The sequence below is a fragment of the Notolepis coatsorum genome (genome assembly GCF_963971535.1).
Source record: "Notolepis coatsorum genome assembly, chromosome: 10".
NCBI lineage: Eukaryota > Metazoa > Chordata > Actinopteri > Aulopiformes > Paralepididae > Notolepis > Notolepis coatsorum.
Genome location: NC_140174.1, coordinates 53,567,306 through 53,584,031, shown reverse-complemented (window position 1 = coordinate 53,584,031; position 16,726 = coordinate 53,567,306). Strand labels below are relative to the sequence as shown.

Genomic DNA, 16,726 nt, shown 5'->3' with positions numbered 1-16,726 from the left:
TATCTGTATACGTGTGTGTGTGTGTGTTTGTGTGTTTGTGTGTTTGTATCTGTATACGTGTGTGTGTGTGTTTGTGTGCATTTTGTGCCCCTGTGTGAAACTTTTATAATGAAGTGTTGAGATGAAATGAAGCGTATAGAGTTCCTCTACGTCTCTACCTCCTCCCTTTTATTACTTCTTCCTTCATCAGTCTCTCTCTCTCTCTCCCTCCCTCTCTATCTCTCTCTCTCTCTCTCTCTCTCTCTCTCTCTCTCTCTCTCTCTCTCTATCTCTATTGGGTGCTGAGCCAGCTATTTATGCTGCAGCACTTAGGGTTCGAAATAGATGGGATCAAACGGTCATAGAGTTACAGGAGAGGATGGAATGGTGGGTCTTATATTGATTTATATGATTATTATGAGGAGGAGGAGCGAGGGCTGCTGCCTTGGCATCAGTGATAGAGAGAGAGATAGAGGGAGGGGTAGAGAGAGAGAGAGAGAGAGAGAGAGAGAGAGAGAGAGGGGTGGGAAGAGCGAGAAAGAGACAAAGGGAGAGATGTAGGGAGACAATGAGGTGAAGGGGAAAGAGAGATGGATATGTGAAAATGAATATTCCCTACTGGTTACACCCCTACTGAGCAGCTTCAGTTTCTCCCTGCTGTGTCTCTTCGTGTGTCTCTTCGTGTGTGTGTGTGTGTGTGCGCGCGTGTGTGTGTGTGTGTGTGTGTGTGTGTGTGTGTGTGTGTGCGTGCGTGTATGTGAGAGATATCACACTTTTAGATGCTGATGCACACCCTCATCTCCTCTCCTCTCTCTCCACTGCTCTCCCCTCCCCTATTTCTGCTGCCCTCTCTCTCCCCCTCTCTATCTCTCTCTGTCTCTCCCCTCTCTGTTTTTCTCCCTTCCTCTCTCTACCCCTCCCTCCCTCCATCTCTCTCCCCCTCCCTATCTCTCTCTGTATCTCCATCCCTCTCTCTCTTTATCTCCCTCCCTCTCACTCTCCCTCCCTCCCTCCCACTCACTATCTCTCCTCTCTCTCTCTCTCTCAATCTCTCTCTCTCTCTCTCTCTCTCTCTCTCTCTCTCTCTCTCTCTCTCTCTCTCTCTCTCTCTCTCTCTCTCTCATCATAGTCTCTCAGTTTGTACACTGTAAGCTGTCTTTTTGTCTTATTTATATTTTGCAAAAGAGATAATCTGTGTGACCTGTGTTTGCATGTTTTCTCAACGTGGACATTTTCCTTTGTGCACATGCACTCTTTCCCGCCTTAGGTAGTTGATCGTTTGGATGTGCAACAAAATATACCATAAAAGCCTACAAAGTGTGTGTTTTGAAACGATGACGTGCCACACGTGCTCATCTGTGCCTTGTGAGAATGCATGTCTGCTGGCTGCTGGAGCACTAATCCCACCCAGGACCACACAGGCACTTTGGGGGGTGGACAGAGAGGGACCTCGGGACAGTCAATATTATTGTTTATCGTATCAGTATCGTATCATGATACAATTATGATATCGTAGTGCAAGTTTCTGTCACCCAAATGAACGATAGCAACCGCATATTAATTAATTCAGATTTCTCTCAAAATTAGATAATCAATCATTTAGGAGATGTTATTTGAAAATAGCAAAGGTTTTGATTTGATATCACACTTTACAGCATTGACGCGATGAATAGTGATATACTGTATGATATAGGAAGAATTCCAGATGATTGTTGTCATTCATTTCTTTCATATCGCCCAGCTCTACTTCCAACCAGTCGCCATGTCCTGGCGGCCAGTCCCTCCGTCACCTTCTCCTTTTTCACTGGTTCCTCCACATCCGGGCGGGAAGAGACTGGAAGGGTGGGGGTTGGGGTTGGGGTGGGGTGGGGTGGGGGTCGGCTGTGGAGGCCCCTCAGGTCCTGCAGGCTTCATTAGAACACCCCTGGGTGGGAGGTTAAAGGGAGGGTGGGGAGGTGTGTGGAGGGGGGAATGTGTTTGTGTGTGTGTGTGTGCATGTTCGCGTGTTCACGCGCGTGTGTGTGCGTGTGTTTCTCTGTGTACAGTATGTGTTGGTCTGTGTGCATGTTTGTGTGGAGCATTTGTGTGTGTGCATGTGTGTATGTCTGTATCTGTGAATGTGTGTCTTGTTTCAGTGAATGTGCGTGCATGCGTGCGTGTGAGGCCTCTGTACTGTATGCCTTTTATTGCTCATTACAGAGGTGAGTGAGATGAGGAGATGAATGGAGAGGGTGGGGTGGTGGGGGGGGGGGGGTGTTTATGTATGTAAACCTGAACATAACCCAAACTTATGATAGATTTACGGCATTATACTGTACTACCTCAACCAGAATCACAATAGGAAGCCAATGAAGATATCATGTTTTAGAATTTGCACATCAGGCGGGAAGCTAACATTAGCCACTGTGCCAAACTCACCACGACACAGCTTAAAAGAACACGCCAACATTTTGAGAAATTAACTTATCGTCTTTAGCACAATGAATGGAAGCGGAGATGGCCGGTTAGCCTTCGGGAGAGGTGTTTGTTAGACAATGCCTAGGCTAACCGGCCATGTCCGCTTCCATTCATTGTGCTAAGCTAGGCTAATGTGCAGCCAGATAGCTTTCTACTGAACGCACAGAGAGGAAACTGGTATCTAATGTTGCTGTGTTCCTTTAACAAGGTGAAAGAGTTTGCCAGTGAACATCTTTCTGTGTTGGCGACGTGCCTTGTCGAGTGTTTCCATCGTGCACCAGCTCTCCACAACAGGACAGCACATCCACAACAGAACAGCACACGCACGTTTTGTCAACCCAAGTTGCGTTTGCTTTGTCAATCCAGGGTCGTCCTAGCAGGGCAGGGCATGTTTCAATTGAAACAAGTGCAATATACACTACATAGACACTACAGCCATAGAAAAAGTCTTAGGCCATGTCCAGACTAAAAAGATTTTGGTCGTTTTAGGCAAATTTGATCGTTTGCACCTTTCTGCCACACGGAACTGCGTTCTGGAAGCCTGAAGATGGTACTTTCTGATACCAGCTCCCAGAGTGCGCAATTCTGACGCCTGAAGACGCCCCCCATTGCGTCACCATCTTTACAAGCGATACACGTTTTCTCCTGAACCGATGACGCGATAGCCCACCTCTCCCTTACCCCGCGTGTGACAACACAACAATGGCATGTACAGCTATTGAGCTTGATCGGGCTTTTACAGCTTTACATATGCTGTGCTCTATCTGTCTGAAGCGGAGCGGGGCTCTGCTGTGCTTACACTTATTACACTGATGCAATACACGATACTAACTAGAGATTAGCGTCACATAGCTGGCCTTTTTCTGAAAACCCAAGCACATATTGTTCCATAGCATACGCCTTCAGTATTCAGTTGATCATGACAAATCCTCTCTTACCTTGACGATTAAAAAGCCTCCATAATTTAGTAAATAAAGCTGTAGCCAGCCAGCTAGCATTGATGCTATTCAAAATGCTATCCACATTAGCTAAATAGCTAACCAACTAAATACAATAGACCAGGGGTCTCAAACTCAATTTACCTGGGGGCCGCTGGAGGTAGAGTCTGGGTGAGGCTGGGCCGCATCAAATATTCCACAAAAAAAGGGTTTCAAGCATTAAAAAAAAAGTACAACTGATCCAATCTTCTCAATCCTTAGCAATAACATTTCAGAACATGAACAGTTCTTCAGAACATGAACGGTTCTTCAGAACATATGCTCCTCAGTGGTGTCAGTGGACTCATCCACGACCACAGCTATGGAAATGCACTGTACATTTTTTTTTATTCTATCACAAATCTGTTTAATCAAATCACCAGCCAGTATTTCAGTTATTCTGGTTGCTGTGCGATCTGAGGGGGCTTTGCTTTTGTTTGCCTTCAAACATGGTCTCCATCACTCAGTCATACAATATTTTCAAATTGCCACAAGAGCTACCATTTCTTGGCATAATAGTCACATTGGTTTGGTGCTGGGACTCAGTATGAATGCATATTTTTCAGTCCATTCACCTTTGAATTGCAGTCGACTTTTCTTTTACTGACCATCTTTGAAAATGGCTAGAAACTACATTTATCTCACGGAGATAAAACTGGGAGCGAGTTTACTGTATATGCGCCATCAACTGACTCGGACTGAAAGAGAGAGACGTCTTGCATTCCGTGAAGACCCGCCCTACTCCCCTACTCTGCATCTGATTCGCAGACTGTGGGTGAGGGGGGGGAACGCTGACGGGATGCTGAATGTGATTGGACCAGACCCGTACACAGACACAGAAGTGCAGCCAGCCGCTTATGCAGAGCACTGCTGTGCTCAGAGGAGATAGCGAGGATGCCTTCCACTTTACTTGATATCACTCCGGAATCACGTTTCAACCAAGTCACTAACATAACGTTGCTGTCATAAGCCTGCGCTATGGTAGCCTACAAGTGATAAAATAAATAAAACTTCCAACTCTCGCGCAACGTCTCGGCAAACAGTAGCGCGCGGGCCGCATTAACACTACACTTTGATGTCAAGTAGGGGGCCGCAAAATATCATCCCTCGGGCCGCAATTGGGCCGCGAGTTTGAGACCCCTGCAATAGACAGTGGTATCCTGAGGTAACGTTATGACAACGTTTGCTAGTCGAAATGACTGGACACACACAGGGACAAGTTAAACATCAATCAATTAATTTATTTATTAACTAGTTTATAGTTCTTTTTTCAATACGTTGCTGCGAGCTATTATTTGTCAAAATGATTGCCACAACCCATTATAGAACCACAGACAGCAATCAGAATACTGGCATTCCATCACACTGTGATTATTTATCAGTGTTTCCCCTACCATTGCCTTGAAGGGGGCGGCACGTGTCGCGCGTAACGTCTCTCTCTCCGCGCGCAACATGCACACACCGAAACCAAAATATGGACGAGTTCATGAACGATCGTTCATTGAACGCGTTTAGGTACATCACTGATGGCATGTCACTGTAGCATTACGCATTAAGATTCTAAGCAGAAATGATATCTTGCGTGTGCATGCGTGGGCTCTCTTTATTCCATCTGATCGCACCCCTCCGTTTAGAATCGCTGGTTTCGCCAGTGTGTGTGTGTGTTTGAGAGAGAGGGAGTGTCCTGAGAGCAGTTACACATTTAAGTCAGAGAGAGAGAGAGAGAGAGAGAGAGAGAGAGAGAGAGAGAGAGAGAGAGAGAGAGAGATCAGAGAGGCATGTTTCAGTTTATGTCCCAGGCCTGGTTTATGGTTTGCCTTCACCTGTAAATGTACACAGGGCCGGGGGGTTGCTGAGAAGACACGGGCCCCATATTTGATCTTGAAACCCCTGAACCTTAAGGTCGTCTGTGACCCTTTGACCTTTGCTGGCATGTAGCGGTAATTGACTGCTCATTTGTGTAATGGCAGGTCACGTGGTGCTGAGAGACTGGCACAGCCCTGCTGTTTGTGATAGGGCCAGTGAAGCGCCCTGTTTGTCTTGGATGCAGCTGTTGATGGAGGGAAGCAGCAGGGGCATAAAAGCCCCATTATCTAATACATCTGGACCCTGAGAGAATCACAGACCAGAACAACAGACGAAGACCATCCATTCATATCGATAAAAAAAAGATAAAAGTATTTCTTTATTTCAATGAGGAGACACGGTGCCACAGTGAGGTGGAGGGTGGGAGTCTGGAAGGATAGAAGGAGATAAGCTGTTTGTTTGGCGACGCTGTCGTCTTGGAAACACGTCATAATCAGACTGGGTAATTCAAAGAGTCCTGCTTGGCTAGAACATGTTATTTTTTACCTGTCCTATTGGGGCTTTTGTCATTTGTTGATGATAATCACTTCATGCTGTAATCCTTGTGGGAATACGTGTGTTACTTGTGTTAGGGAATAATGGAACAACTCTATTTAAATTCTACTATCACACTCCTTCCAGTGAGACACAGCATTTTATTCTTTAACACTGCCGTGTTACACCTTCATCAGAATCTATAGGAGCTAATTAAAGGGCCTAATTAGATGCAGTGTGTGAGACCTCAGCTGTATGTGAAAGGGCCATAGGATTCCACTGGTGAAGTATTTCTCATGAGATCCCCAGCACCCACTCACACGCATTAATACTCTCACACACACACACACACACACACACACACACACACACACACACACACACACACACACACACACACACACACACACACACACACACACACACACACACACAGGCTCAGTATTATTTACTGAGTACTATTTTCTTCTGTCGTTTTCCTGCAGCCATTTATTAGATATAGATTTTTTGCAGTTACCACTCAAGGGAAGTTAGGGCATCACTGCAGGAAGGGCTCATTTTACTACACAGTCGTGGCTTGGTGCATTTTGCACTTACTCTCAATGTGCTTCCTGACTTAAAATGGCCAAATATTCCCACCAATATCACTACTCTGACTGCCGTTCCGGTCAAATAGTATCTGTGTTTATTGAGCTTATTGCAATAACGTTATACCCGATGCTTAACACATTAACTGCCACGCTTCTATCCATCAATGTATGATCACTGCCACCAGTCTAAGCCTATGGAGATGTTCACCTTCTTTGCAGGGCTATAACTTTTTATATTGTATTGCTAAATTGACATTACTATGGCCCATTCAATATCGATTAGCTATCGTTCAGGATGTAGGAACGTTATACTTTTTCATCCATATATTCATACGAAAATACCGTCTGTATGTTTTTATCGTTTTCTGCAGTAATTCCTAGAACGCTAGTTATAGGCCTAAACGCATAATATAGATTATCGATTGCAGTTTATTCGCGATACACGCTATATTAAAAAATCCAACTGAATACGATCCTAAACCTTATGACTCATCATGCACGGATGAAAGGGGGGGGGGGGGGGGTCGTTTATAATTCCGTGATCATCAGTAAATGCTTTATGTAGTATGGGTGATATAGTGATCAGAGCGGTTTGCATTGAAATGAATAAACAATCACGCTGAAAGTAACGTTACTGTCCTCTTACCGTTCGCCGATGAGACTGGAGGAAAAAGATCCCACTTATTTGACGTCAATCGACTAGATCCATTTCCGGTTTGTATGGCGCAATAAACGCCCAAATCATATCGATTATTGAGTTATGGCAGCGATCCATATACACGGATGTGTATCTAGAGTCCCGCAACAATATGTGCCTGCCGGACGGCTTTCCGAGATGCACCGATATCACCAGAGATCCATATCTGGTTGTAACTCGCCCGATCATCCACCAGGCGGCGGTATTGAAGCGTTGCACGGTTGTGCCGAGTCCCACTGTCTCAGCAGAGGCTGGGTGGCGGAATTATGAATACCATGGCGAATTCGGATTCTCACTGAGAGGGCGTAGCGTGTGGAAGGATCACACTATCCCACTTAGATCCTATCCGCGCTTAGCAGGCGCCCCGACCGAACTGTAGGAGTCGCTGTTTACAACGACCCGGACCCACCCCGCCAGCTTCTCTCACCCTCTAATACTGCCAATTGTATTAGTGTGAACGGCCAGCCAAGCTGGTGACAACCCCGGAGCTGTGAGCTGGATTCGAACAAGCGAATCCTAGCGTCTCCGGGGTTGGTGACAAACGCAATCTCCGCTACGCCACCTGACCGCCAGATTGAACATTTTATAAATTTCTTATTATTTTATTAATTATTAATGTCCGCTTTGTTTCGAACGGTTAAGCTTAGGCCCTCTTTCGAACTGGTTAAGGTTAGAGTTTGGAATCAGGGCTGGTGGTCAAAAATGTTCAATCAATCAATCAATCAAAGCGGGGAACATAGAACCCGGGGAACATAGGACCCGGGGAACATAGACATGCTCCCAGTCAGGCCACCTAAAGGGAGCTGATGATTGTGAGATGCAGGTAGATTTAGGAGGAAAACCCATTGTTCCACGAGGGATATTTAACTAACTTGATGCCTGACCTATTGTTATGGTCTGCGAGTCAGCAGATTATTTTATAGAATTTACAGTGCCCTGGCAGGAGTCAGTGGAGGAGGCGTATGAAAGGAAAAAGCTTAGATATGCAGAATTGGCAGCAGAAACTGAACAGCGAGGATGGAAAGCTAGGGTGTGTCCGGTAAAGGTAGTATGAAGAGTGTTTATAGCACAATCAACTTCATCATTATTGGGAGAGTTGGGGATTCATGGGTGGAGTTTGCGAAAGGCGGTAAATCAGTAGTCAGAAGAAGCGTTGAAGTCAGCTAGGGGCCATTGTAAACAACGGGTAAGAGTATAGTTTTTCTGCTCTGTTGTTTCTGTTTCATGTATGATGTTGTTATCAGAAATCAGAAAGTTCTGTTTTCAACATGAGGACACAAGGAGGTTCGGTGTGTGTGTATCATAGACAGTGAGAGCTAGCATGGAGGGGAGTGGTTCTGGGAGCTAGCATGGAGGGGAGTGGTTCTGGGAGCTAGCATGGAGGGGAGTGGTGCTGGGAGCTAGCATGGAGGGGAGTGGTGCTGGGAGATAGCATGGAGGGGAGTGGTTCTGGGAGCTAGCATGGAGGGGAGTGGTGCTGGGAGCTAGCATGGAGGGGAGTGGTTCTGGGAGCTAGCATGGAGGGGAGTGGTTCTGGGAGCTAGCATGGAGGGCAGTGGTGCTGGGAGCTAGCATGGAGGGGAGTGGTTCTGGGAGCTAGCATGGAGGGCAGTGGTGCTGGGAGCTAGCATGGAGGGGAGTGGTTCTGGGAGCTAGCATGGAGGGGAGTGGTGCTGGGAGCTAGCATGGAGGGGAGTGGTTCTGGGAGCTAGCATGGAGGGGAGTGGTTCTGGGAGCTAGCATGGAGGGGAGTGGTGCTGGGAGCTAGCATGGAGGGGAGCTAGCATGGAGGGGAGTGGTGCTGGGAGCTAGCATGGAGGGGAGTGGTGCTGGGAGCTAGCATGGAGGGGAGTGGTTCTGGGAGCTAGCATGGAGGGGAGTGGTTCTGGGAGCTAGCATGGAGGGGAGTGGTGCTGGGAGCTAGCATGGAGGGGAGTGGTTCTGGGAGCTAGCATGGAGGGGAGTGGTCCTGGGATGTTGACTTAACTGTCGAGCCTTCCCGAGGTGTCGCTGGCCTAACTTGAAACACCGGCGAAGGGAGGTGCCCACTTGATAAAAACCCTAGTGATATGCTGGCTCTCACTGCCTATCTACACGTTATTGAGCTCTTATCCTTATCATTAGGGCACAAGTATCTTGTGTTTTATTATAAATGTAATAATTAACGTTACATTACCTTCACACTGTCTGCACTGCAGCAGCTCTCTCCACTCATGGAACGGCAGATTTCTCGAGAAAAAAGTGTTTTTGGTACAGACAGAGTGTGTGGGTCCCTGTAGCACAGTTAGCTAGCCACAAAATCAGTGTGTCCGTATCTATTGTCTTAAGTCTATGGCAAAGTGGGCCACATGCTGTTGGCACAATTTGGAAATGCACAAACATGAACCGCGTTTTTTTTACGCTAAGCTAGCTGTATTCCAACACAACAAACTTTCCGTGGTACTGTAACGTTAACTCCTCTCCAACTCTCTCTCACACTTCCAGCATCCACCGGTTGTCTTCCTGCTCATGCCCACACTCATACTCACGCCTCACAGGATTTAACAGTGAGATTTATGTTTCAGTGGCAAAAACAAGCACTTTTAGTGGATGTATGTTACTTGGTAACCAAATTTAAAAAAAGGGAATTATTTCCACTGGACATTATGACAGAGTGACAGATATATTTGAATATGTTGGACTTCAACAGATTTTCCCCAAAAAAGGTAATTACCAGATAACGGAAACCCTGGTGCAGTTAGTCTCACACACACACACACACACACACACACACACACACACACACACACACACATACACACACACACACACACACACACACACACACACACACACACACACACACACACACACACACACACACACACACACACACACACACACACACACACACACACACACACACACACACACACACACACACACACACACACACACACAAAAGGCAGGGTTGTGGTCTTCAGTGATTGATGATGTTTGTAGCTGCAGCCTTGTTGACTGGGATCCAGAATATCTTGCTCCCCAGGTCTGACTACAGCTTGTTCAATCGTGTGTGTGTTTGTATCTGTATGTGTGTATGTGGGTGTGTTTGTATCTGTATATGTGTATGTGTGTGTGTGTGTGTGTGTGTGTGTATCTGTACATGTATCTGTGTGTGTGAGTGTGTGTGTGTGTGTGTGTGTATCTGTACATGTATCTGTTTGTGTGTGTGTGCGTGTGTGTGTGTGTGAGTGTGTGTGTGTGTGTGTGTGTATCTGTACATGTATCTGTATGTGTGTGTGTGTGTGTGTGTTTGTATCTGTACATGTATCTGTGTGTGTGTGTTTGTGTGTGTGTGTGTGTGTGTTTGTATCTGTACATGTGTGTGTGTGTGTGTGTGTGTGTGTGTGTGTGTGTGTGTGTGTGTGTGTGTGTGTGTGTGTGTGTGTGTGTGTGTGTGTGTGTTATATGGTATGGTATAGTTGGTATGGTATGGTTTATTTCTTAATCCACATGGTTTGCCACCAGAGCGAATACACATATACAAACATGAAAGACACAGTTACATGATACAATACACTACAGGATACACAACACAATAGGAGAGCCTCTTAACACATTGGTTGCCAGCAGGGGGTGTGCGATTTATCGCTTGGTTGCCACCACTCTAATCAATGAGAGGACGAGCACATTTGCGAACGCTTAAACTATATCTTAAATTATGGCTATGGGTCTAATACACCTGTCGCTTATCAATGACTTGCTTGTAGTCAACATGTATGAAACGGATTGTTTTTTCATCAGTACATTTCCGTTTTATACCGTTTTGAATACGAGTATAGTTTGAGATTTCTAGAAGAAAAAAAAAAGATTCCGTGATAATAGCCCTTTAGTGGAATACACACAACACGTTGTCATTTTACGGCTGATTTATGAATAGTTTTCAAATAAACGCTAGATTATCGATGTGTACCAGGCCATGTGAGCGGCGCGGGGAGCGGAGCGGGCGGTTTTGACGTGAGCGACGGAGTGGGTTTTAAAATGGGTCGGCGCGATGTCCGGAGCGAGAGTTCTCCTCCGCTCCAATCCGCTCACAGTGGTTTAACACTGATGTAATATACATGTAGTACAATGCCAAAGCAACAGGTGGCGATGTACAAACATGAAGGCCATTTTCAACCAATGAGAAGGGTGAACCGTCACTCACATCCTGTTAGACAAAAGTATATGCCGCCATTGTTGTTGTCGTTAGCTTACATGCTAACGTGAATGGCCGCGACCATAGCATTGTGGCTAGGCTAGCTATCATCGCTTAGTAGAGCTAGTGAATGGATAAACAACGTTATTTAACATTGCAGAATGGGTACAATTACAATACGGCTCAATACAAACAATTGTTAAGGGGCCCAGGGGGTGTAGACTGTTGTAGTTAGAGCTAATTTACACCATGCTCCAAATAATTTTTTTTAAATCTGCCGAGCGATGTGGAGCGGGGAGCGCTCGATTCAAGGTGAGCGGTGAGCGAGCGGAGAGCGACTTGGGGGCGGGGTCAACATGAGCGATTAGCGGAGCGGAACAAGCCGTCTAGAGCGAAGAGCGGATTTCACGCCCGCGCCGATCCGCTCACATGGCCTGATGTGTACTTATGCACGCTAGAGAAGCGGGCTGAAAAATCGATTATCTATTCCGTGCCTGCCGCTAACGTTACGCACACACTGTACACACAGGAGACACGTTGTGAACGCTGTAAAAAAAAACTCTGATTAACCCAATACTGGTAAAATAAAGTCCTTACCTCAGATCAGATGTTCTGCAAAAAGATTAATCCAATTCCTGATCGCCATTCCAAATATCAATCGTGTTTATTGATTCAACGTTATACCTCGAAACACATAATCGACGCGTCTTCCAGTGCCCTCAGTGGATGCAATACTTAGTCTCAGGTTACATGCCTCAGAAGTAAAATGTGGAGCCCGGAGTTTTTTTTTCTGATGCATTCACATCGACTCCATTCCAATGGGTGCAATACCATCCGGGAGACGATAGGGGGCTGTATTTGCCCTTTTCGAGCTCAGAGCCAGTCCCAATGATAACGTGAGGCTGGATGGATGAAAAATGAATGGATATCGCTAATAAAAGAAATAACGATTAAATAACGAGATTTCTCGTCATTGGCACTCAATGTGTTAACACAGCGCTATCGGTGTTCGTAATTTTTTTTTACCGCAGCAGGTACAAAGGACCTTCTCAATCGCTCAGTAGAGCATTGAGGCATCAACAATCTGTTACTAAATGAGCTTCGCAGAGCATCGAAAATACTAAACAGTGGGTGGCCTACAAAAGATAAAATGGTGTTCAGTTTAGTCCTGGTTCGCTTGGCTATGGTGATCTCCAGGGAATCAGGAGGAAGGCCAATCACTGAGCCAGCCTTTTTGATGATTTTATTTATACGTTTTTTGTCCAAAACAGTGATGCTGACCCCCCCCCCCCCCCCCCCAGCAAAGAACAGCTTTGAACAGGACACTAGCCAGGATACCTTGGTAAAATACATAGAGAAGTAACCTGCTTATGTCAAAAGAACGAAGTTTTCTCAGATGAAAGAGCCGAGACTGGGCTTTTTTAAACACAGAATCTGTGTTCTGCTTCCAGTCCAGCTTACCATCCAGGTGAACGCCAAGGTATCTATAGGACTGGACTATTTCAACCTCCTGCCCCCTAATGATGACAGGAGAGACATTCACCTTCTTCCTACTGAAGTTGATGACCAACTCCTTGGTTTTTTCTATGTTTAATTCCAAGAAGTTGGCATCGTACCAGTGGACAAATGAGTCAATCTCCTTTTTATAGGCTTGGTCATCACCTTTGTTGATTAGACCGATCAGCGCTGTATCGTCAGGACATTTTTGCATATGGCACATGGCCTCGCTATGTCTGCAGTCCGCAGTATAAAGAACAAAGAGGAAGGGCGCCAAAACTGTTCCCTGGGGGGCTCCAGTTTTTGTCCAGATGACATCCGATACTATGTCATCCAGCCTGACAAACTGAGGTCGAGGAACAAGATATTTCGTGCACCAAGAGATGGTTGAGTTGTGCAGTTTAAGCTGAATCATTTTGTTTGCAGGATATGTGGCTGGGTTGTATTGAAGGCGCTAGAAGAATCAAAGAACATTACCCTAACAGAGCTGGTAGGCGATTCAAGGTGGCTATACATTTGGTGCAACATAAAAATCAGTGCATTGTTGACTCCTCGTTTGTATCTGTACATGTATCTGTGTGTGTGCATGTGTGTGTGTGTGTGTGTGTGTGTGTGTGTGTGTGTGTGTGTGTGTGTGTGTGTGTGTGTGTGTGTGTGTGTGTGTGTGTGTGTGTGTGTGTGTGTGTGTGTGTGTGTGTGTGTGTGTGTGTGTGTGTGTGTGTGTGTGTGTGTGTGTGTGTGTGTGTGTGCATTGTGCCCCTGTGTGAAACTTTTATAATGAAGTGTTGAGATGAAATGAAGCGTATAGAGTTCCTCTACGTCTCTAGACCTCCTCCCTTTTATTACTTCTTCCTTCATCAGTCTCTCTCTCTATCCCTCTCTATCTCTTTCTCTCTCTCTCTCTATCTCTCTCCCTCTCTCTTTCTCTCTCTCTCTATCTCTCTATTGGGTGCTGAGCCAGCTATTTATGCCGCAGCACTTAGGGTTCGAAATAGATGGGATCAAACGGTCATAGAGTTACAGGAGAGATGGAATGGGGGTCTTATATTGATTTATATGATTATTATGAGGAGGAGGAGCGAGGGCTGCTGCCTTGGCATCAGTGATAGAGAGAGATAGAGGGAGGGGTAGAGAGAGAGAGAACAAGAGAGGTGGGAAGAGAGAGAACGAGACAAAGGGAGAGAGGTATGGAGAGAGTGTGGAGAAGAGGGGAGGTAGAGAGAGAGAGAGAGAGAGAGAGAGAGAGAGAGAGAGAGAGAGAGAGAGAAATGGATATGTGAACTTCAATCTTCCCTACTGAGCAGCTACAGCTTATCCCTGCTACCCACCCCCTCTCTCTCTCTCTCTCTCTCTCTCTCTCTCTCTCTCTCTCTCTCTCTCTCTCTCTTCTCTCTCTCTCTCTCTCTCTCTCTCTCTCTCTGTGTGTGTGTTTACACAAACACACAATTCATGTGTGGTTGCATGCCAACTTTCTTACGTACCTGTGTGCTTTTGGTATGTGTATAGGCCTACTTGTGTGCTTTTAATGTATATGTGTGCGCGTGTGTGTGCAGTGCACATGTGAGCACATAGTTGTGTGTGTTCATACAGTATGTCTCTGTGTGTGTGTGTGTGTGTGTGTGTGTGTGTGTGTGTGTGTGTGTGTGTGTGTGTGTGTGTGTGTGTGTGTGTGTTATGTGTGCACTGTGCATCTCTTTCTCGTTCACCCCTGCCTCTCCCTCATGTGACATATCACACTTTCAGACGCTGATGCGCACCCTCCTCTCCTCCGCTCTCTCTCCTCTCCTTCCCCCCACCCCCTCTCGGTTTTCCTGTCTCTTCTTGTTTCCATCTCTGTCCCTCTCTCTCTCCCCTCTCTCCTCCTCTGGCATCGATAAGCTGTATTCCAAAGATTATCTGGAGAAAATCTTCCCCTAATAGCATGCTTAGGTCTCATACGCAGCTCTGACACATCCCACAGCATTAGATCTCCTTCCATTACAGCTGTGTATTAGTGGACGGGGCTTATACCTCACCCGAATCTAGGCCGTAACTCCCAGTGGCTCTGTTTACACTGCGAGGCCTAACGGGGCCAGTCAGGGCTGATCCATTATTCATTTTGTTCAGTCCCCCCACCCGTAACAACATTACAAAGAATGTAGCCTCCTTTGCATCTTCTTGCACCCTACGGATGGGATTTGTCAAATGGGACCGTGGATTTTTCGCTTTCAATTAGACTGATTTTGATGTTGCATTTACATTAAAAAATATATAAAATTTGCCGGCCCCATACGTGACAGATCCCACTTGGCCGTGTAGTCTAGAAAAGTGTCTAATGAGCACCGTGGAAGAGACTCTGGGCCAGGCAGTCCACTATTAGCTGTGCGAGGGGAAGCTACTTCACAATTTATGGTGCTGAAAGTGCTGATTGGCTGAATCTGCAGCTGAAGGAGTGTTTCCTTTAGTCTTGAGTCATTATCTGGAACTTAAAGGTCTTGTGGCTCTTAGCCCAGCGGACTCGGTCCATCTGTGCCCTCCTTGTTAGACATCATTAGTGTACAGTATGGCACAGGCTTGGGAACGAGATACACTCACCAGTGGACAATTAGAAATCCCATCCATGGTCACACCATCGTCTCTTAGGTCATTTCCCCCACCGTGAAATACAATACATGCTAATCTCTCACAGCGTCCTTCAGGGATGATAGGAAGGATGAGGGACAGGTGCGAGAAACCGAGGAGGCGCTATTGAAATGTCACCATGTATACGGTACAAAAGGTAGGGGGGTCGTCCCATGTCTAACTGCCCCTCGCCGGCGCCTATAGGTCAGGTTTGGCTATAGGCCTATAGGTCAGGTTTAGGTCAGGTATGTGAAACCACGGCACGGTTTTATCTCCCGTCTAGCCGCCCCCTCACTGGCGCCTATAGGTCAGGTTAAGGTCAGGTTCAGCTATAGGCCTTATAGGTCAGGTTACGGTCAGGTTCGACTATAGGCCTTATAGGTCAGGTTACGGTCAGGTTCGACTATAGGCCTATAGTTCAGGTGCTTTATCTTGTGGATGTACAGTACACAACCCATATCCTTTGCATGTCACAATATACTTGATCCTTTGAGGGGTTTTGTTTGTTTATTTTTTTTATTTTTTATTTACATGTATCCTATGTTTCTTCCAGGTGCAGTGGACATCTATGGCAGTGATGACTCCGCACAATCGTGGGAGAACCACGCCAACGATTTGAAGAGCGCCATTAAGTCATTGTCAAGGTACTGTAAGACAGGCGAACACAATCCCCATTGTCAACCTGGTAGCATTTAGTAGTGGATCAAGTCATCCATACAGCATTATTGTGGTACTTTCCCCCTCATTATTGTATAATCCCATACAACCAAGTAGCAACACTTTCATTCATATTTTAAAGGTGAACGAGAAACCAGATAACAGTGTTCTTTTAACACATCACCTCGAAAACGGAAAATAGATACTTGAAAATGTGTTTGAAGGCCTGACACTGCCCGACATCCACATACAATGATTCATGGCTTTTTCTTCATAAGTATTCATTCCTTCTGAAGTTCTGACATTTTGTGCCCCTGGGAGATACTACATTTCAGCCTTTCACTGCTGTCAACAAAAGAAAAGCGGAACAATAAGTCCTAAGTATGGAGATAATACGGTGACAATATGGTGATAATACCCTGCTGATAATGGGTCAGCAGCTCTGATACCTCATACCAGATATTTCTAAAGTAAAACTAGAAATTGCCTTCGGCAATAAAAAGGTATATATTTTCCCTTGCGCTGAATAGCCTACGAAATTAAATCATTTTAAATTCTATTTATCTCATCGGGTGCCTTTTCTTTTGCTCTACAGATTGGTTGAGACCAAAGGTAGTCATGGAGAATGGAAAGCAGAAAATACACACATGTATGTTTTAATGAAGCAAGCAAGCATACGGTAGGGCTGTCCTCTACATTTATTTGTTGACCAATAGTCATAGCATTTTATTAGTTGATTTTATTTAAATAGTTG

At 45.7% G+C, this 16,726-nt stretch overlaps 1 long non-coding RNA gene across 1 annotated transcript in view; it reads left to right on the top strand.

The window, feature by feature from the left end:
• The window catches only part of LOC311235851, a 254,714-nt gene extending 238,755 nt beyond the window's left edge, over positions 1 to 15,959 (top strand). Inside the window, exon 4 of the long non-coding RNA XR_014620172.1 lies at positions 15,869 to 15,959. This is a non-coding gene — a long non-coding RNA (uncharacterized lncRNA). The remainder of the gene's footprint in view (positions 1 to 15,868) is intronic.
• Positions 15,960 to 16,726: the final 767 nt, after the last annotated feature.